We start from the raw sequence: 21,940 nt of genomic DNA, 5'->3' as shown, positions 1-21,940 counted from the left end.
CTTTCAACCATAAGGGCCATCCAAAATTTATGCTCAGTCCACTGCAAATAGTTTATCATTAAATTTGACTAGCACTGCCTTTCAAAATGTAAATTCTATAATCAAAAATTTTTAGACAGAAATTTCAATCCTTCCTCACCCCCCAAATAGAATTAGGCTTTTACACCTTTGGCCAAAAAGCATTTAGCAAAGGTAATTAGCATATCCTCTCTAGTCTAGATGGAATTGATTTCAAGCCAAAGAGATTAGCTTCATTTGCTTTTTAGTGGGAGGTAAACGGCCCCAGGGAACTGTCTTGAGAGTAGTGGAGGATGAGTCCTTTCATAAATAAGGAAAATTAAAACATATAAATCAGGAAGAATAAAACTATAATCAAAACACAAAGTCTGTGTTGGAAATATTTATCTGACATTATGTTCATAACAATAGCCAACACGCAGTGCTTACTGCCTGCTAATAACTGTTCTTGGTGCTTATAAGTACCCATTTTATAGATGAGGTACTTATAAGACACATATAGTCTCAAAGAGCTTACAGTGAAGTTAGAAAAATTATCACTTGTTCATTCAATAAGCCAAAATACATAAACCTGAAATATGAACATGTATATAACTTTCTCTTAGGGAGTTCACCATCTAATGGAGGAATGCGCAGGTAAAACAACTTTCAAGTAGGCATTTACAAGGCACAAGAGCAATGCAATGAAAGCTGACTGAGCAGCTGGGTCAGAAAACAAAGACTTTTGCAGAGAGGATGTCCATTTCAACAGGCAGATCAAAGAAGAAAGGAATTTTAGGCTGATGGAAATGGCTTATGCAAATGCATCAAGACCTAAGAGAACCTAAGCTGGGTCACTCTGGATTGTCTGGTATGGTTGGAGAGAATGAGGATGCAGGAGATGAGCTAGGAAAAGGAAATCTTAGGCTGGACAGCTACAGATAGATAAAGGTTGGATACAGAGTTAATTACTTTTACAATTGTGTATCTCAGCTCCTCCATCAAGACATAGTCTCCTTCTGGCGGGGAGAGGGGGAGGAACCTCCCCTGGATTCTAGCCAGAGTGGTTTATGCCTGATGATGAATCTAAAGGATTATTTTTTTTTTATTTATTTATTTATTTATTTATTTATTTAACTTCTTTATTGTTGAAAGTATTACATATGTCTCCTTTTTCCCCCATTGACTTCTACCTGGCTGCCCCCCCCAACACATGTCCCCACCCCACTACTATCTGTGTCCTTTGGTTATGCTTATATCATAGAAATCCTTTGATCTCTTACCGCACCCCCTCCCCCCCCCCCCCCCCACACACACACTTTCCTCTGAGGCTCTATGATCTGTTCAATGCTTCTATGTCTCTGGATCTATTTTAGTTCATCAGTTTATGTTGTTCATTATATTCCACAAATGAGTGAGACCATGTGACATTTATCGTTCTCCAACTGGCTTATTGCACTTAGGATAATACTCTCCAGGTCCATCGTGCTGTTGCAAATGGTAACAGTTCTTTCTTTTTTATAGCAGCATAGTATTCCATTGTGTAGATGTACCTCTGCTTTTTAATCCACTCATCTGCTGATGGGCACTTAGGCTGTTTCCAAATCTTAGCTATGGTGAATTGTGCTGCTATGAACATAGAGGTACATATATTCTTTTTGATTGGTGTTTCTGATTTCTTGGGATAGATTCCTAGAAGTGGGATTACTGGGTCAAATGGGAGTTCCATTTTTAATTTTTTGAGGAAACTCTATACTGTCTTCCACAGTGGCTGTACCAGTCTGAATTCCCACCAGCAGTGCATGAGGGTTCTTTTTTCTCCACATCCTCACCAGCACTTGTCATTGTTGATGATAGCCATTCTGACAGGTGTGAGATGGTTCCTCATTATAGTTTTGATTTGCATCTCTCACATGATTAGTGACTTTGAGCATTTTTTCATATGTCTCTTGGCCTTCTGTATGTCCACTGACACAAGAACAGACATATAGACCAATGGAACAGAACAGAAAACCCAGAAATCGACCCAAGCCATTATGCTCAATTAATATTTGACAAAGGAGGCAAGAGCATACAATGGAGTCAAGGTAGTCTCTTCAGTAAATGGTGCTGGGAAAATGGAACAGATACATGCAAAAAAAAAAAATTAAACTAGACCACCAACTTACACCATACACAAAAATAAACTCAAAATGGATAAAAGACTTAAATGTAAGATGGGAAACCATAAAAATCTTAGAAGAATCCATAGGCAGCAAAATATCAGACATATGTTGTAGCAATATCTTTATCAGTACATCTCCTAGGACAATGGAAACTAAGGAGAAAATAAACAAATGGGACTACATCAAAATAAAACTTCTGCACAGCAAGAGAAATGATCAACAAAACAACAAGAAAGCCCACTGCATGGGAGAACATATTTGCCAACGTTACATACAATAAGGGTTCAATCTCCAAAATGTATAAGGAACTCATTTGACTTAACAAAAGATAAACAATCCAATAAAAAAATGGGCAAAGGACCTAAATTGACACTTTTTTTAAAGTGTTATTTCCTTATCACCATCTTTTCGAACCCGAGAACTGAGGTGTAGTAGTGCAACCAGAACGAACACCTGCTAAATAGCACTTTATGGAATTCATGTCCCCAAAGCACACCTCAAACTGAAGTGATGATTTATTACTAGGGATTTCCTTCTCTGTGATTACCAATGCTCTGCCCTCCTACCCATGCATCCTCATCACCATAAGTAAATACCACGAACTCCCCAGGAGATGACTGACTGAAGACCTCACAAACACTATCTTCACCATCATATAGTATCTGCCACTGTCCCCCTCTCCTGCTGGGTGCCATCCAGTGATGTCTGCAAATGAGAACCACGGTCACAGGTGCTAATGCCCAAAGTACTAATGTAGCTGCTGAGACACAAAGGAATGCATCTACCAAGGTAGCCTAAGCCACTTAATGGTATTGCTGCCAACCCTGTGCCTAATGGAGTCACTGGTGTCACGTCACATACTCAATGTGGCGCACAGATTTTGGTAAATCATTTCTCTGCTTTCACTTTTTTAAAAAAACTCACCCTTATTGTTGAAAGTATTGCAGATGTTCTCCTCCTCCACCCCTTGAACCACTCCACCATGCCCCACAAGGCCTTCACCACCTTATTGTCTGTGTCCATGGATTATGCATATATGCATATAAATTCTTTGGTTAATCTCTTCCCAAGCCTCTGACACCCCTTTCACTTTTAACAGTCAGATCTCCCTAGGTTTCCAACAGGATTCCAGAAGAAGTTCAACTGAAAGGTACCCACAAGTGCTTGTCAGCATGCTCTCCTTGGACTCCTCCTCCCCTCCACTAACACATTTGGAAGTTCGGTTTACATACACACTTCTCCGTTTGATTGCAAGCACATTTGCTCAAACATAGGAGGTACATAAATTTTTATAACTCAGCTTATATGTAGTAGGCATTGAACTTGCTGAATGAATATGAAGCATTAATTTTCCATTTCCACCAGAAGCTCCTTGAGAATGTACATGTCTCTTGTCTGTTCACCTCTGTTCTTTATTTCCTTGTCTGTGAAATAAGTGAATAATAGCACAAACACCCAAGGGTTGCTGTAAAGATGTGTAAAGCACGTACAATGGTGTAAACATTCAATAACCATTAGTTTATCATGAACATTATTCTGAGACACACATATTAACATAGACGTATTGTCTTGATCAGGCATCCTCAAACTACGGCCTGCGGGCCACATGCAGCCCGCTGAAAACATTTATCCGGCCCGCCGGGTGTTTTTGCCGCCGCTGCCTGCCCTGCTTAGCAGCCAACTCGTCCCAGGACCACAGTGCGCATGTGTGGAATGTCTGAGGGACAGTGAACTGCCCCCCTGTTAAAAAGTTTGAGGACCGCTGGTCTTGATCATATGAGACACCAGCAAGGGCTGCTTGTCCTTTGGCTATCTCTTGTCCAATTCAACTGCACCTTCCCATAGAACAAGGTCTTTCCCAGGGGTTCCTCAAACAATGATGAAAAGTGACTCCAGGAAACCAGGAGAGAACATCAGACCCCCACACTTGCCCAGACAAGTCTGAATGCAAGAGTGAACACAGATAAGGCCAGAGCCGTAATACCAGCTACAACTAAACATCATGATTTCCACATGGCTTAACACTATCTGCTGAAAAAGAAAAGACACACACAGGCCCATGGACGGGACCTGCTTCTGAATGAATATGATTATACAAAGTATACAACTGGCCAACGAGCCGCTCCTGAGAAATGGCTGGAAAGGAATTGTGACAATGTGCCTTGCATTCTGACTGACACACTGACAGAAACCCAAATAATGTCAGACTGTGTGACCTCACCCCGGGATGGGAGCCAGCGGTTTCACTGGAGATCTGTGCCGTTATCAGATCTGGAAAGTGTTTCACTTGCCTTTTCTTTTAGCAAAACAAAAGGTAACCGGGACAGAAGGAGGCAAGAAGATAGAACCAGAAATCCTCCAGACTTCATTCCCCTAAATTACCTGATGAGGAATCAACAGTATTTGTTCCATGGTTTCAATAGAAGGTAAACTACAACTAAAAAATATCTGAGCTTCAACCAAGCTTTCAATCTCTTCATTTTTCTCTTACACCAGAGAAAGAATATTCACGCTTCCTGACCAAAGGGTAACCCTTTAACACAACCTCAAACAAACCCTATTTCCTTGTTCTATCTTCAAGCCCTTTTTCTTTCACTCCCCAGTTGGTCCCCTTCAATCTATTAACCACAATAGAACCCAGAACCCTATTATTAACCCCTACCTACTCCCCACACTAGTATGCCTTAATGGAAAAGCCAAAAATGCACTGATTTTAGGCATTGTCCTGGCATTGTCATGGCTAAAGATCTTGAAATTTCTTCTTATATCTGGGCTTCAGTTACTGCAGCTATAAAATGAAGTTGATTTCTGCAGCCCTGTCACCACTAAAACTCTCACAAACTCCCACAGGTTTTCAAGTGAACAGAGACACAAAGAATCATGAGAAGCCAGACCCCACTCTTACTATCTGGGTGAAAGAACTCTGTAGAAACTTTTGGGGGGTGTGGCCACCTGGGGGGGAAAATTAAGACAATCAAATATGGAGGGGGGCAGGGGGGAGGACACCTCATCTTATCCCCCAAGTGAAATTCAAAAGGGTGAGCACTCATAAATACAAAGAAGAAAAGCTGGCCAGGAGCCCAGTGGTGTGAAGTACACCCAAATCTTCCCTTTCTACCAGTGCAGAGCATTTTTACATCATTTTGGTGTAATTGGAAAAGGAGAATTAAGTAGATGGTGTGTTTTATCAGCCATAGAGCAGTGTACTGGAGGCTAGGACACACAGGCAATCAATAAGTAATATTTCAATCGGATTCAACATCTTTCTAGTGGTTCTCTTTAGGAAAGATCAAGCTGATGACACAACAGTCCACTCTGCTCTCTATTCCTCATTTAGTGAATGGCCCATGAGTCACCCAAGTTTAGAAGGTTAGAACGGTGGAGGCCACAATTACGACTGCATAGCATTGAAGAACTTAATCAGTTAATGTTTCTACCCAAACACGGACAGTTCACAATCAATGGAAGAAGTTACTTTGTAAATTGGATTTTTCCCCCTTGAATTTGAGAATTAGAAACCTGCACTGCTTGAGTTCCCTGGACATTTTCCAGATTTGCACTTCAGTTTCAACTAAGATTGAGCTTGGTTTCCTAAAGACAATAGTGAATGGGGTTGCAACTGGCTGTTAAATCTGCTTTTAAGAGCAGTTTAGGCATTCTTTGCAAAGAGGCTTCCGTAATTTCCATCATGTTACTTTATTTTCAATTTTTTCTTTTTCTTCTCCATCTTAAACCCTCTTTCTTCATGTGCCTAAGTGCTCAGGTAATATACATACAAATGCCCTGAAAGACAGATGGGTAAGCACCATCTCATGGTGCCTGTGCTTCTTAGTGAAAAAAAAAAAAAAAAAAGAAAGAAAAAAACCCAAAACAGAACGTAGTAATTCCATCCTCTCAAGTGCTATAATAATCGCTGCAGGGGGTTGTTCTGCAACTAAAACTGCAGCACAATGGATGTATAAATTAAGGCTACCAATAATGCTTGACAATACAATGAAGCAAGTATTCTAATATTCCCATGTCCATAAAGCCAGAAAAACTACTTTAAAACCACAGCGAAATAATACAACTTGTTAGACCTTTTTTGCAAAGGCAGTGCTATATTCTCATTTTTTCACAATATATAATTTTCATGTAACTGAATATGTACTCCAGGAGTGTGGACCTCCAAATGCATAGAAGATTTTCTTAAGCTGTAGGTTTTATCAGCTTTGTAGGTTAGTCTCTACAGGCACAGACTACCTGAAAGCTTATTAATGACTAACATTTAAGACATCTTTACTAATGTGCTCATCACCATAGGGTAGCTCTTATGAAATTCTAATAAATTATTATCCCCATTTTATAGCTGAGAGAAGAAAGGCTGAGAGAGGTTAAATCACTTGCCTAATGTAACATTGCTAGTAAGTGATAGAACCAGGATTTGAACCTGAAAACTATGTCTCCAGAGCCCAAACAATTAGCTACCTATACAATCACCCTGGCAGTAGTACTGAAGTCCTCAATTTTAATATATTTTGTTGATTTTTTACAGAGAGGAAGAGAGAGGGATAGAGAGTTAGAAACATCAATCAGCTGCCTCCTGCACACCCCCTACTGGGAATGTGCCCGAAACCAAGGTACATGCCCTTGACTGGAATCGAACCTGGGACCCTTCAGTCTGTAGGCCGACACTCTACCGGTTAGGGCTGAAGTCCTCAATTTTAAAGGGGGGAAAAACCAAGTCACTTACATATTATTTCTCCTAGAAAACATCTTATAAAGCCAGATTACCTTGGGTCCAATCCAGAGAGAGTTGACTATAGAAATGCCTAGAGGACATGAATAAGTAGATTATTTTGCCTTTGACATTCTCCTGGCCCAAAGTCCAGAAATAGGATTATGGCTAGGGCCCCTCTGAATTATGGGGATGGGTGAGGACCAGGGCTGTCTACCCACTCATCCACCTGCTTTGAGTTATCTGGAGAGACTATGTCTTCTGAACTATGCATATACCAAGAAATGTCAAGGCCATCAATATTTACATCACACAAGCCTGAAGGTCAGTTCAAAAGGGTAACCAGTTATTTATGGAAACCTTTTAGTCACCTAGGGCAGATGGGAGAAAAGGAAGAGTTTGGAACTGTTCCCATTTTATCTTAATGATCTCTAATATAAGAAGTCTACTGCCAACTGCTAAGACATTCCACAGTGAAAGGTAAAATCAGTATTTTTAAAATATCACGTGTGGTATTCACTTTTCATAAACCTAATATCACCCACAATAAGAAGTTAAAAGATCCCATCACATTAAATAGCACCTAAAACCTCTGAACAATAAGCAAATCCAAAGTGATGACATGTTCTAATTTTAGAAGGATTTTTCTTCTAAAGGCTATATCTGATATTTTCAAAATTCATGAAAATAAAAGCATAGAAGCCTGTATCTAGAGCCACTGGCAATGAAACAAACCATTTGAATATAACCAAATGCCCCGTTCAACTTTTCCTATGTTTGCTTGTAATATTTTTTTAAATCCTTGAATAAAGCTCTCTCCATAACCAGTTAAACCCTTTTTCCCTACAGACATACACACCCATATACACAGACACACACACCAGAGTTGGAGGAAAAACTCTTTATTCACCCAATCACCCATTTCATTACCTCAAAACTGGAAAGAAGTCCATATAAATAAAAATGAAACATTCTAAGAATCTTAAACTAATAGCTTTTGATACGCTTCCCCCAACCCCACAAAAATTTTTAAAATGTTGCTGAATTTGTCATTACACTCCTCACATTTGATAATTTGGCCTTATAAAAAGAACCTGAGGACTATAATTGGACCACTAAGTTTCTTTGATGTTCAACATTAGAATGTCAAGAAACAAAAAGCATGGAGGAAAGGTATAGAAAATTTAAAGAGTACCTACATGATTTAACCAGTATTGACACACTAACCTTTCTAATGGAACTCTCCTTGAGAAAGTAAAACAAAAATTCTGAAGACTCTACTGCTTGCAAATAAGAAGTGTCCAGAGAGGATCAAAAGTTGTATGCTCCCAGTTGAAATCTGAGTTTTATCTTCCTGTTTTGACTAGAGGTCTCTTGACGAAGGGCCTGCGGTGTTATAAATTATCCCATTACTCACTCTCCTCGGCGATCCCCGCTGGAGCAGGAAGGAAGTAAATCTTGGAGTCCTGCACTTACATCCCTTAATCATACACACGCATGCCCCCCAAAGCAGTAAATCACCGCCTTTCACTGTGTCACCATGATTCACACCTGAAACAGAGCAGAGAAGACAGGTACTCAGAAATGCCATTCCCAAAGAAAGGTATCTTAATACATTAAAAATAGTAACGTGTAGGCACCACAGAGTTTTCTCAAATCATCATCACCCCAGCAAGTCTACCATTCTGATTAAGAGTCATCAGCCATGTTAAAGACAACTTTTATAGAGCACAGCTTTGCAAATGGAACATTTCAGGACTCAGTACCCTCTCTAAGCTCTATTAAAACCAAACATCTATATCATGTTCACCCACTTGGGCATGAATTCAATTAGTGAAATTGGCTCTTTGTTAGGCCGACTTTCTTCTTCAACTCTGCAGGGCAGAAACATGACCCGTCATATGTGTTATGCCATCTAATTATATAAAAAGACCTCATTTAACTTTAGATAGAAGTGGGTAAGAATCAAAATATACCATCAGTCCTAAAGAAAAATATTTGAGGTTACCCTATTTTCTAAGATTATGTGGCCATTACATTTTAAAGAGAAAGAGGAAAAGAGATTTTTCAATAGTCAAAGAGCTTCCTTTTATTTTGATTACGAAAATGCAAATTGTTTTCAGGTTTCTGTGAATGCTATATGTTTGGGTGAGTTTTCCTACTCAATATACAACTACATTGCTTCCATTTATCTGTCTTGTCAAGAACAGTCAATAACAGCAGTGCATACTCAATACTTTTAAACACATTACAATCTCCCTAGCCAGGGAGATAAGTTCCACACCTCCCTCTTGCCAAACAAAAGCCAACAGAATAGGCCAAATGAAAGAAATACCTCCTGCAGATTTTACTCAAACTTTTTTGTTGAGTTTGCACCATTATTATCAGCTGCCCTTCACAAGGACCAGAGTTTCATCAAATTTGTTATCAAGTCAGTATCAGCACAGCAGTACAATGGTCTCCCCGCCCCCAATTTGAAATTGATGAGTGGATGCTAATGAGTGCTCTATCTGCAAAATTTATCTTTTACACTTAACTCTCTGACCTTAATTTGATTTCATTCAAAAATTTGGAAATAAAGCCCATGTTGGGCTAAGAAATGCATTATGACACTCTTTCAGCAGAACAAGACCAGGCTGACAGGCTGCTGCCTTAGCTGCTTTTCAGCAAAATGGCCACCTCAAGGCTCAGGCTCTGAAATGACGGAGAAGATGGATTCTTAAGAACAAAACAAAAATGACATATTTTGGACTGCAGTAAATATATACATAGGATAAAAGCATTTCTTAAAATCCATTGTGGTACATTTAAAGAAAAGTAATGTAATTGGAAATAGATTTTTTTAAAAAAGCATGAATGCAATGCTACCACACTTTTAAGGTTGTTTTATTTTTTATTGATTTTAAAGGGCTTTTTAATAGGATTATATACCCAACATTGAGGACCCAAAGCTCTTTGACTGCATATAAATGAATTGTGGTCTGTTCAACTTTCAAATGACTCTTATCCAGACTCCATTAAAATTATAATAAAACGAAAGTATCTCCTTTGACATTTTGGTTGTTTGTGCTGTGGAAAACACTAATAATAATGCCTTAGCCTGAATGCATACATACAAAAATCCTTTCCTCAATAACCCCTGTGAACACCTGGCCTCCAGATTAAAGTACAGAGCACAATGTTACTAGACAAAAGAAATGCATCTTACTGAACAGTCCAGCACAAAGCATGAGTTCCTGGTATTCCTTCAACCTTACTACTGCCATGAATTACTTTTTGAGTGACAGCTTTTTTTTTTTTTAACTACACTTGTGTTATGTTTTACCTCCAGTTTAAAACTGTGCAAATGGAAAAGAAAACCAGTCTTAGTAAACATTCCCCTAACTATCATCAGATTTAGGAGAATGTTATTTGTAGACCTGAAGAACAATGCAACATAAACCACAGATGCTGGTGCCTGTCAGCTATGAAGTGTCCAAAGATTAACCCACAGAAAACTAGCCCTGCACTGCATTCCAGGGTCACTTAAATACGAATGCAAGGAAGATGCCTTTTAGCTAAAAATGTAGATGTCAGGCCAGCTGCAAGCCAGATTTTTAAAATGATCTTTGGAAAATCTCACAGGCTTATGCTATCCCTAAAATGGCAAATACTGACTCCTTTTTCTTAAAAAAATGTAATGCCAGTAAACCACATTCAAGGTCAGAAAAAGTCTACTTGGCCACCTGAATAAATCTGCCATATTTGGTATCCAAAATTAAAAGGCAGAGATTTAAAAGTAGTAGTTAAATGCTAGATTTCAATATAAAAACTTAAACTTTGGGCAGGGCATAAGCCAAAATAAGGACAACTCATTTAATGGCATTTAGTCAACTCACTTGTTAAATATACACTGATTCATACACACAGTCAAAAATAGTACTAAAGTTAACCAAAAATGGCTAATATCATAACCAGACACATATATTGAGCTATTATGTATGTTTGAAATAATCACAAAATTGTTAGGTCAGACTCAAGTAGGCTAAGAAATAACTGAATATTGTTAAAATAGTAAGATATATGAAGAGACATGTATACCAAGGAGTGCACTCAGCAAAACATCACTAAATTATATCCTTAAACTCATCTTGCCTTTAAAATGCGCCCCCACCAGACACATTCATCCACCACACAGAACAAAACCAGGAAGGAGTTCAGAGTCTGCAACCAAAATAACAGCCCAGGAGTTTGTGGGTTTTTTAAGTGGTGGTTTGAGATTTAGGTTTTGTTTCTCTATATAAATAAAATATCCATGGAAATATTCTCCTGACACTATGGATTCAAAGAAAAGAAGATTCATAAACCAAGTGGTTTACCAATTTCTTTTGATCAAAGCAGTTAGAGGACCATCTAGATCAGTAGTTTCTTCCACCTTCCACTTGACTAATAGTAGCGAGATATGAAGCTCTTTTTTATTGAGGTAACACTGATTTATAACATTATGTAACTTCCAGATGTACAACATTAAAATTTGACATGTATATACTACAATGTTCTCAACATCAAAGATCTAGTTTCCATCCATCACCTACATCTCACCCTGTTTACCCATTCTGCACACTCCCCACCCTCTTCCTCTCTAGTAACCACCAAGCTGTTGTCTGCATCTATGAGTTTGTTTGGTTGTTTTTGTGTATTTTCTTAAAATATATTTTATTGATTTCAGAGAGGAAGGAAGAGGGAGAAAGAGATAGAAACATCAATGATGAGATAGAACCACTGATCAGCTGCCTCTGGCACATCCCCCTTTGGGGATCGAGCCCGAAACCTGGGCATGTGCCCTGACCAGGAATTGAATTGTGACTTCCTGGTTCATAGGTTGACACTCAACCTTGAGCCACATTGGCTGGGCTCTATGAGTTTTTGTTTCTCCATTTGGTTTTACACCAAAATATGAGTGATATTATATAGTATTTGTCTTTCTCTAACTTATTTGTAATGATATACCCTCAAGGTCCACCCATGTTGTTGCAAAAGGCAAGATTTCATATTTTTTATGACCAAGTAGTATTCCATTTAGTGTGTGTGTGTGTGTGTGTGCACGTGCGAGCACACGTGTGTGTGTACACATATATACACAACACATCTTCTTTATCCATTCATCTGTCAATGGACACAGGTAGCTTCCATATCTTGCCTATTATATATAACTAGAGGCCTGTTACACAAAAAGATTCGTGCAATAGGCCTTCCCTTCCCCTGGCTGCCGGCACCGGCCTTCCTCTGGCACCCAGGACCCAGGCCTTCGCTTCTGCCGGAGGCGCCTTCAAGCCTCTTGCGGCTCCAGTGGCCGGAGCCACCTTCAGTCTTTGCTCCTACGCTTTGTGCTTATGTATGCAAATTAACTGCCATCTTTGTTGGCAGTTAATTTGCATATCTCACTATTAGCCAATGGGAGGCGTAGTGAAGGTACGGTCAATTTCAATCTTTGTCTATTATTAGATAGGATGCCTAAAGATGCTTTTATTGATTTACCATCAAATGTTTCCTATATCAAGTTAAGTACTGAATAATAAACCACAGACATTCCATTTCAGTTAGCTAGTAACAACCTTCCAAAGCATAAAACCATATTTCTAACATCAACAATTTCAAGAGGGAGTTTGGAGGAGAGGGATTAGAGAAATACAAAAAAATAACTGTTGTTATGGAGAAGCAGGGGAGAGACTGATTTTTTTCATTACCCTAAAGGTATTGTTTAGGTTCAATTAAACTCAGATTGAAAAACAAGTGCAAGTCTAAGAGATTTATACTCCAGTTACCAATATGAAGAGTTTACTAGCCAAAGGGAACCTCTTCTGAAAATATTCATAGTTTACTGATGAGCATTTTGTACCAATGTCCAAAGAAAAAAGCTTTCTTAAATCCATCACTGATGTTACAAATGATCAAGAATTACATAGGGAGGTATAAACGTCTTTATATCTTTGGTTGGATAACAAGAAGCTCTTGGAGCTAGAAGTTCAAAGAGGGAACTTGTTACCCCAGAACCCTAAATCTATAAATCTCAAAGCTGACATCTCCCAACCGGAGGTAGCAAGATCAGGAGAAGCAATTCTATTCTTAAGGATCTGACCAGCAGCTGCTGTCCTCATTTGGAATACTTGGCTCATGCAAACTTGTTTATGCATTTGGTGCATTCATATAATTTGCCAATTTGCTAGGCTTGACATGAGTAAGATGGCTGAACATTTGCTGTTGTCCATTTGTTGGCTCACACAAACTCAAGGCCTAAATGCCACCTGAAAAGGACTTGACCAGCTGGGAGGAGACAAAGTACTTGATGAAGAAAACACACTAAGTCATGTCTTGATTTTCTCTGGGGAAAAAGTCAAAAATGAGATATAATTTTCTAATAATATTAATGACCCTTTTATTTATCCTTTCTTCTTATAAAAGCTAGATTTATTCCCAGGATGTTTCAATAAATGGTCACTACTACTAAAAAATCAGGCACTTTAGGTAAAATGGCTTTAGGTATATAGCCCCAATGAATGCCAGCTAAATAAACAATTAACCTGAGAACACAAACACATGGCCAATCTCATTCATCCCAGTAAGTCAGTGTTCCAGGCTCTTTTGCTAGTGAGATGCACATCTTCAGGAATTTTTTTCTCCTTCTTTCTTTTTCTTTCTCCCTTTCTCTCTTTTTTTTCCCCTTTCTCCCTTTCCTTCTCCCTTTCTTTTTCCCTTTCTTTCTCCCTCCCTCTTTCTTTCTTTCTTTCTTTCTTTCTTTCTTTCTTTCTTTCTTTCTTTCTTTCTTTCTCTCTTCCTTCCTTTCTTTCTTCCTTTCTTCTTTCTTATCCCTTTCTTCCTTTCTCCCTTTCTCCCTTTCTTTCTTTCATTTCTTTAAACCTTCTCTGACCCCAAGCAATGACAACAGATCATACAGATATCAATTCACGAAAAAGATCTTTAGAATGAGACTGCTGTTATACTTTTCCAGCCCTAATATATCATGAAAACCTCTAAGGTAGAGTAATAGAAGACACTGTGTTTTTAAAAAACATTCTTACCACATCGAGTGCATTTAAGTATGGCCAGAACCCCAAACTTCAAGAGCACCAAGAGGCCCTACTATTCCAACACAATCTCTTCCAAGGCTGCTTCTCAGAATCCCCACATCCCCACCAGTGCTTAGTATCTTAGACATCAAACACCATTAGTAAAATACCTGGGTGCTAACTCCTTAGCATAAATTTGCTTAATATCAGGACCTAGTGACCAAGACCCAAAGAATGTCATCTGTTGAACCGGTAAACCACAGTAGAAGTGGGGAGTGAGGAAAAGTTTTATTTCGGGAGAAAAGCTTACAACTTGGTATGGACTGAGCCACCAAAGGTGGCAGAGAGATTGAGGAAGTAGAATAAGTTCCTACAGACCAACAAAATGTTAGTCCATTTTGAAGTAAAAAAATGTTGAGACTTGGCAGACATAGCAGAGGTATCTCAAAACTTATTTTCTCATAATCTTCACTGTCACTCAGGTAAAACCATATTCGCTGGAGAAGAGAGCAAAGTCTTGCTTTCTTGTCTTGCTCGGAATCCTGCCGTTCTCTCTCCCCCTGGCCTGGGTACCTGCCAACACTTTCCCTGTAAACAGTGATACCTCCTTCTTCCTACTTGCTCTGCTTTCTCGCTTTCTTTTCTCCCATTCTTTCATAACATGCCAAGAGTAAGAATTAAAATTCTCTACCTAAGTAAGGGCAGGCACAATCCTTTTAAAACTCCATCCACCAAAACTGTTTACATTGAGGGAAAGTGTTGCTCTGTTTACTCAGAGAGCACAGAGATATTTGAGCAAGGAAAAATTCCCGGTCTATTGATTCTGTGTCTAGGCTTAATCCCCCAGGATCTGTTGTTTCTCACAGTTATTATTCTGAAAAAGTCACTTCTATTTAGTTTGCAGACCAACATTTCAAAGCCTACCAAAACATTAAAATACTAGCTTTTTGAGGGAATGACATCCAATCAGAACTGGGAGATTAGGTTGAGCATACATTCTCGTGGAGCAGGCATAGATCCTATGACATATCCAAATAGCATTTAACCTTTTGATTTTAAATTACAAAAGCCGCCCAGCTGATGTGGCTCAATAGTTGAGCGTTGACCTATGAACCAGGAGGTCATGATTTGATTCCCAGTCAGAGCATATGCCTGGGTTGTGGGTTCAATCCCCAGGAGGGGGCGTTTAGCAGGAAGCCAATCATCTCTCTCTCTCTCTCTCTCTCTTTCTCTTTCTCTCTCTCTCTCTCTCTCTCTCTCTCTCTCTCTCTCTCTCTCTCTCTCTCCCTCTCTCCCTCTCTCCCTCTCTCCCTTCCTCTCTGAAATTAATAAAAATGTATATTTTTTAAAAATTACAAAATCCTTGGCAATGGAGCAGCAGATTCCTATGTCCTGAAGGTTATGCTTCCGTGTTTAGTAGTAAAGAAAGCCAGCTTTCCTAAAAGGAGTCCATGGTTCTCACAGGAAGCAACTTCCCTCGGACACCGAGAGCCCCCGTTTCACAGAGAATGGGACCAAGGTTCTGATGAGGCTGAACTCCAGTGACGTTGGAGCAAAAATGCCCAACATCCTTGACATAATTCAGCAGATTGTCACTTCTTTATGCAAGTAGTTCCTGCATCTAAAGGAAGCAAGGGCCAAGTAAGATAAAAGTTCAAAGGAGTTGGGACATGGCATAGAGCAGAAACAGCTGGGAAGGGGATTCACAGGTGTGGCATGAGACCCTCAGAGACTAAGGTGGAGACAGGAGAACATGGGGGGTGTTCCAAACAAATTTAAGTGGGAGAAGGAGGTAGGGAGGCAGCAGGTCATAAAGCTAGCATCAAGCTAAGGGATAATTTATCTTCTAAATAGGCGATGAAAAAATGTTTACATTTTTTCTACATTTCTCCCTTCTTCCTTTTTACTCCAAAACAACAGCCCCGATCTACTTCCTACACAGCTTTGCATTAACTTTCTCAACATCAAATCACTTAAGAAAATTCCAAGATAATTTGCTCATAAAACTTTGACAAAGTTGGAGTAAATTGTGATATGACTATTTCTGGGATTACTATACTACTTGGTAGATGAGCTAGGTTCTGGTCTGAAGCACTTTCTGGAATATAAACTCTTGCTAATAGGGTTCTACCTTTGGTCAGGCAAAGAACTACCATCTCTGGAGATGGTCAGGACACATATAGTTTCTTTTCCTATAGGCTTAAAACAGCCACATGTTTTAATGTTCAGTAAAGACAACTAAAAGAGACAGCATTGCCCTAGCAGGTATGGCTCAGTGGATAGAGCATCGGCCTGCGGACTGGAGGGTAATGGGTTCGATTCCAGTCAAGGGCACTTTGTACCTCGTTGCAGGCTTGATCCCTTGCCTCAAGCGTGCACGAGGCAACCGTTCGATGTGTCTCTCTCACATTGATGTTTTTACTTCTATGTCTCTCCCCATCCCTTCCACTCTCTCTAAAAATCAATGGAGAAATATCCTCGGGTGAGGATTAACAACAAAAGACACAGCATCAATTTTTCCTCTTCTGCCATTACTTAGGGGGAATGGAGGAGACCAACAGCACAGAGACCAGAGAACACCAGGAAGTGACCAGGCACAGTGGGGACTCCCCACTCCCACTTTGTAGAGAAACACAATTTTGCAATTAATTCACAGCAAGAATTCTCTGGTGTCTTCACCTGTCTAGGGTCCACCTATCTGGAACATACTTTAGTATGATTGTTCCTTGTAACACAAGCAGCAATAAATTGTACAGTAAAGAAAAATGTTTCTACAGCCCACTACACTGGCAGACACACTTGAGGCTCTCTAGCAACTAAACTTTAAAAGAGGGATTGAAGATGGGCCCTTCCCTTCTCTCCTGGAAAGTGATACAACAAGCACAGCACTCAGGAACTGCACTTGGCAAGTTCAAGGGGAAAACGCCTTTCTGTCTCTGAGCTCTGCTCCCTTCCATCCGTGGTCGCCTGAACCTCTAACGATAGCCACTCCACCTCCCCTGCCGGGCCCCTGCCTGTACATGGCCTTGGAAAGCCTTGACTCATACACACAGGAAAGAAGAGTGGATATCACTTATTTCTTGTTTTTCTGTTTTATAAAAGAGATACCTATATACCCAGGTTCATAGCAGCATTATTCGCAATAGCCAAGAGGTGAAAGAAACACAAATATCGATCTAGAGATGAACTGATAAATAAAAACAGATCTATCCATACAATGGGATGTTAGTCAGCCCGCAAAGAGTGTTTGAAATAAGGGAGGCAAGCCCATCACACAAAGATAAATACTGTAGGATTCCACTCACGGGAGGTACCTGGAGCCATCAACCTCTTAGAAACACAAAGTTAAATGGTGGTTTCCAAAAGCTGGAGGAAGGGAGAAATGAGGGATATTCTTTAATGGTTACAGAATTTCAGTTTTGCAAGATGAAAAGATTATGGATATGTGTTGTACAGTGATGTGAATACACTTTAACACTACTGAACCGTACACTTAGAAAAAAAATAGATAGTAAATTTTACCTTTTAACCACAGTTGAAAATATGGAGCAGGAAATACAGGGTGGGCAAAAGGTTTACAGTTGTTCATATGGAAAATAATATATAATAATTAATAAGTAAGGGTATAAGAATAAACTGTTTCAAGTACTCACAAATATACACCTACTTTTGCCTACCCCTCCCTGTAGGACTAGTCCATACTCTGTAAGCAACTGCTCTCTCTTCTAAATTACCACTACATTTTCACTGTATCTCTGGCATTGATCTAATGGGAGTCCACTTACTACTCAAGTAGTAACTTGTAGTATCAGCCTTTGTCTTACAGACAAGGAAATTGAGGCCCAGAGTGCTTAAATAACTGGTCCAAAATCACAATTACAAATTGATGATATTGGTGGTGTCTAATTCTTATGTCCTGTTCTTTATCTCTCACACCCATACCCCTTCTCTTTCAAAAGACTCCTCTTACAAGAACCTGCCTTTATTTTTATATTTTTTACTGGTTTAGAAAAAGAGAAGAAGGGAGAGAGAAACATCAATTTGTTGTTCCACATATTTATGCATTCACTGGTGGCTTCCTCTATGTACCATGACCAAAAACCAAACCTGCAACCTTGGCATATGGGGACAACACTAACTGAGCTACCGGGCCAGTGCCTCTGCTTCTTAATTTCTCTCATCAACCCTCTACCAGCAGGCTTTCTCCTCACCACCCCCCTCAGCAGCTCCTCTGAAGGTTGCCCTTACCTCCACACCCTGCTGCTCAGTTTGTGAGCTTATCTTACTTGGATTCTCAGTGGCAAGTGATATGCTTGATGTACCATTTCCTTCTGGAAATTATCTTTCTCTTCAGTTTTCTGGACGCCTTTTTCTCCAGTGAATCCTCCTCCATGTCTGACCACTCTTCCCTTATCCTATTCTTAAGAAATTGATTTTCTTCCCCAATTCCTTCAAAACAATGGTTAATGGGTGACTGAGTGAGTAGTTAAGTAAGACTTACCTTAAACTAATTTAACACATCCACGGGGTTCTTTTGAGGCTTCTAATAGGTTCTAGACCGAGAGCCTTCAGGATGAAGGTCCTTCAGAGTTGTAAAAATCCAAGGATTCTATTTACTTATCTTAAACCTCTCAAGGTCTTGCACAATATTTGGTACATAATAAACCTTAACAGAGACTTGTTCAAGTTAATCTAAATATAACTAAATCCTCACATTCAAACTGCTTTCCCTTATAGGCCCTGCCAGTTTTTACTGAGAAAAGTTCCTAAACAACTCAACTATCCCCTTCATTTCAAGGCCAGTTAAAGATCCAACATGGGCTACAGACAATTGCTAAAGCAGTAGGAAAATGCCTCCATTACGCTTACCATGTAGTTCTCAAGGTTCTACTGTGCCTCACAGTCTCTGAGCAACTCCAACCTATTTTGTAGGAATTTCCACAGGATGCTCTCTGGTCCCTAACTGTTGTGTCTCAGCCCACATTTCTGCCCTCAGCAGGTCTCACACCAATATAAATGCTTTAAATGAGGTTACCACATTCAAATGATTTCCCTGCATTTTCTAGTTGAATTAATTAAGCTAATTACTTGAAACCCTAATAAGAGAAAATTAGAGGAAGCTCAAAAGGTGTGTGCATGTTCCAGTCAGCTAGATTTTGGGTGAAGAGTAAATTAGGTGAGCAATATATTAAATTTGCCATTAATATTCCCCTGACTTGAAAGTGGCCCTGTTTTCTTTGTTACCTTCCCTTAAAGTCTCTGTTGCACCCACTGGCCTCTGTTGATGTTTTCCATCTCATCCCTTTTTGAACAGTACTTTCTGAAGTCTACTTCTGATCTCTGACTTCACAGACACTCCCCTATTAGTTCAATGCTCAGCATAATGGAATGTTAATAGGCTGTTATGATTTACTCCACAAAAATCAATGGTGTAGATCCTGTCGGGTAAATAAGCTACTCTGGTGGGTATGACTATCCACACAGCATTAGGTGCCATTTGAAAAGTGATTGTCTCCAGGAGTGAAAATCTATCCTAGGGAATTCAGAGCATTCCTACACTGATTTTGTTTGCTTGCTTTTGTTAGATATTGAAACTCATTTCCTATCTCATTCCATATGCCCAAAAAGCAGAGTGAGGTAACAGATCCTTATTAGCCTGTAAAATTACCATAGACCCAAATATGGCAAAATATTGATAAAAATTCAACAGAGAATGATGATCACTGAGTTTGAATTGTAGGAGGCAGATGGCTGGTACAGAGAGAGGTCAATTTTTTTTAGTCTAAAAATATATCATGAAACCCAGCACATAACTATAACCAACTAGTAGAATAAAATAGAACATTCAATACAAAAATGGTAGAATTCTAAGATCAATTTTTGATAAAAATTAATTTTCAACAAATGAAAGGTCATTCTTTGATAACAGAAGTGTGATGGAACCTGAGGTTGACCGAAGAAAGTATCAATTTTTAAGATCAAGCAGATTTTTTAAAAGATCACCTTGGCTTTGAACAAATGAGAAAAGAAAAGCCTTCTTAGACTTCTGAGAGTTATAGAAAACATATTTTCTTTTTTACTGTGTTGCCTTGAATTATATGTGTATTCAGACTTAAGACTTTTTCAAAAAAAGAAAAAAAATATATATATATATATATTATAGAACACATGTGTAAAATTATCATTACAGAGCCAGAAAGCTCTACTCTCAGAGAGACCATTGTCTCAGAAGCTCAAGTATCTCAAAGGGACAAACCCCACCCAGAGAAAGCTGGGGCACACTCAGGGAGGGTGGGGGCAGGCCTGAAGTTGCCCTGGGGGATGGAGTAGTTTACCAGTCTTACTTCAGAATTGCCCACTACAGAGTAATAAAATAAAAACTGACTTTTAGCAGACAATCAACACTTTTATTGCATGTATAAGTTGCTGGCATTCCCCCTGGCCCTACTGTTGAATGTATAGGTTGTATAGGTAGCTGGCACTCCCCCAGGTCCCTACTGTTGAATTTATAGGTTGTATAGGTTGCTGGCACACCCCCTGGCCTCCACTGTTGAATGTATAGATTGTACAGGTTGCTGAACACTCCCCCTGGCCCACACTGTTAAAGAAGAACACACTATATGGAATGTAATTATCACCACCACCTCCATGAAGTCCTCTTGAACAATACCTTCACCCAACTCCACTGGAGCACTTCTTACACATTATCATTTTCTGTTTATTTTTCTTTCTCCCTGCTACATGATAAGCTCTCTAAGGTCACTGATTCTGGATTTGCTTTTCCAATATTTCCAAATGTCTTACAGAGTGCCTAAAGGAAACACAAATGGACTTGCCCTGGCCCGTGTGGCTCAGTAGCTAGAGTGTTGGCCCAAGAACCCAAGGGTCATGGGTTCAATTCCCAGTCAAGGTTGGGGCATGCGCAGGAGGCAACCAATCAATGTGTCTCTCTCACATCAATGTTTCTCTCTCTCTCTTCCCCTCTCCCTTTCTCTCTCCCTAAAAAATCAATGGAAAAATATCCTCAGGTGAGGATTAACAAAAACAAACATACAACTGGCCCTCAATAGAGTCTTTTAAATCAATTTTATTCATATTAAGAGTATTCAATTAAAACCACATTGAGATACTATTTCTCAATCATCAGATTGGGAATAATTTTAAAGTTTGAAGACATAATATTTGTCAAGGCTGTAGGGTACATTACTCTCTTCATTGCTGGCAGAATTGCAATATGACATAATTCCAATGTATGAGAAGTTAGCACTCTCTAGAAAAATTCCATATATATTAACATTTGATGCAGAATTTCCACTTCTGGGAACCCATCCCAACAATACCGTGGCAAACCTATGAAAGTAGGCATGTCCAAGAATGTATGCTGCAATCACTGCACTATTTGTGAAATAACAGAAACTCCCCACATGTTCATCAGCAATCATCATGAATCAAACCGAATATACATCTTCCATGCTACAATATACTGATATAGAAAGAATAAGGCTTATATCTTTTTTATTGAATTTGTTGGGAATGCATCTATAAATATAAAATCCTAAGCAAACGAACGAACAAACGACCGACCAGTCACTATGTTGCACATTGACCACCACAGGCAGACACTCAATGCAGGAGCTGCCCCCTGGTGGTCAGTGTGCTCCCACAGCCAACCTCAGGCGGTTCCTCCCCTGGGCTGGCCGGCCTCCCTGGTCTCAATCACTGGCCAGGCAGAGGAACCCCACCCGTGCACAAATTCATGCACCAGGCCTCTAGTCGGTTAATAAAATTATATAGGTTTAAGGTGTACAGTTCTATAATACATCATCTGTATATTGTATTATGTTTTTACCACTGCAACTCATGTCTCTTTCTATAATTTTTGTGATATTATACTATGTTAGTACAGTTTTGGTAATATATTTAAAATCTTTTCCTCTTGAAATATTACTGTTTATTGCATGTAAATGGCTAATTATTTTGTATCTACAACATGGTAATAGATTTAATTTGTATAT

General features: G+C 39.3%; 1 long non-coding RNA gene across 1 annotated transcript in view; it reads right to left on the bottom strand.

Annotated features, from left to right (window-relative positions):
* The window catches only part of LOC308516060, a 386,889-nt gene that overhangs the window by 185,709 nt on the left and 179,240 nt on the right, over positions 1-21,940 (bottom strand). Inside the window, exon 4 of the long non-coding RNA XR_013995694.1 lies at positions 8,107-8,430. This is a non-coding gene — a long non-coding RNA (uncharacterized lncRNA). The remainder of the gene's footprint in view (positions 1-8,106; positions 8,431-21,940) is intronic.

This window comes from Myotis nattereri (genome assembly GCF_964212035.1).
Source record: "Myotis nattereri genome assembly, chromosome: 3".
In the NCBI taxonomy this organism is placed as follows: Eukaryota; Metazoa; Chordata; class Mammalia; order Chiroptera; family Vespertilionidae; genus Myotis; species Myotis nattereri.
This window is presented reverse-complemented; position numbering and strand designations above follow the sequence as displayed.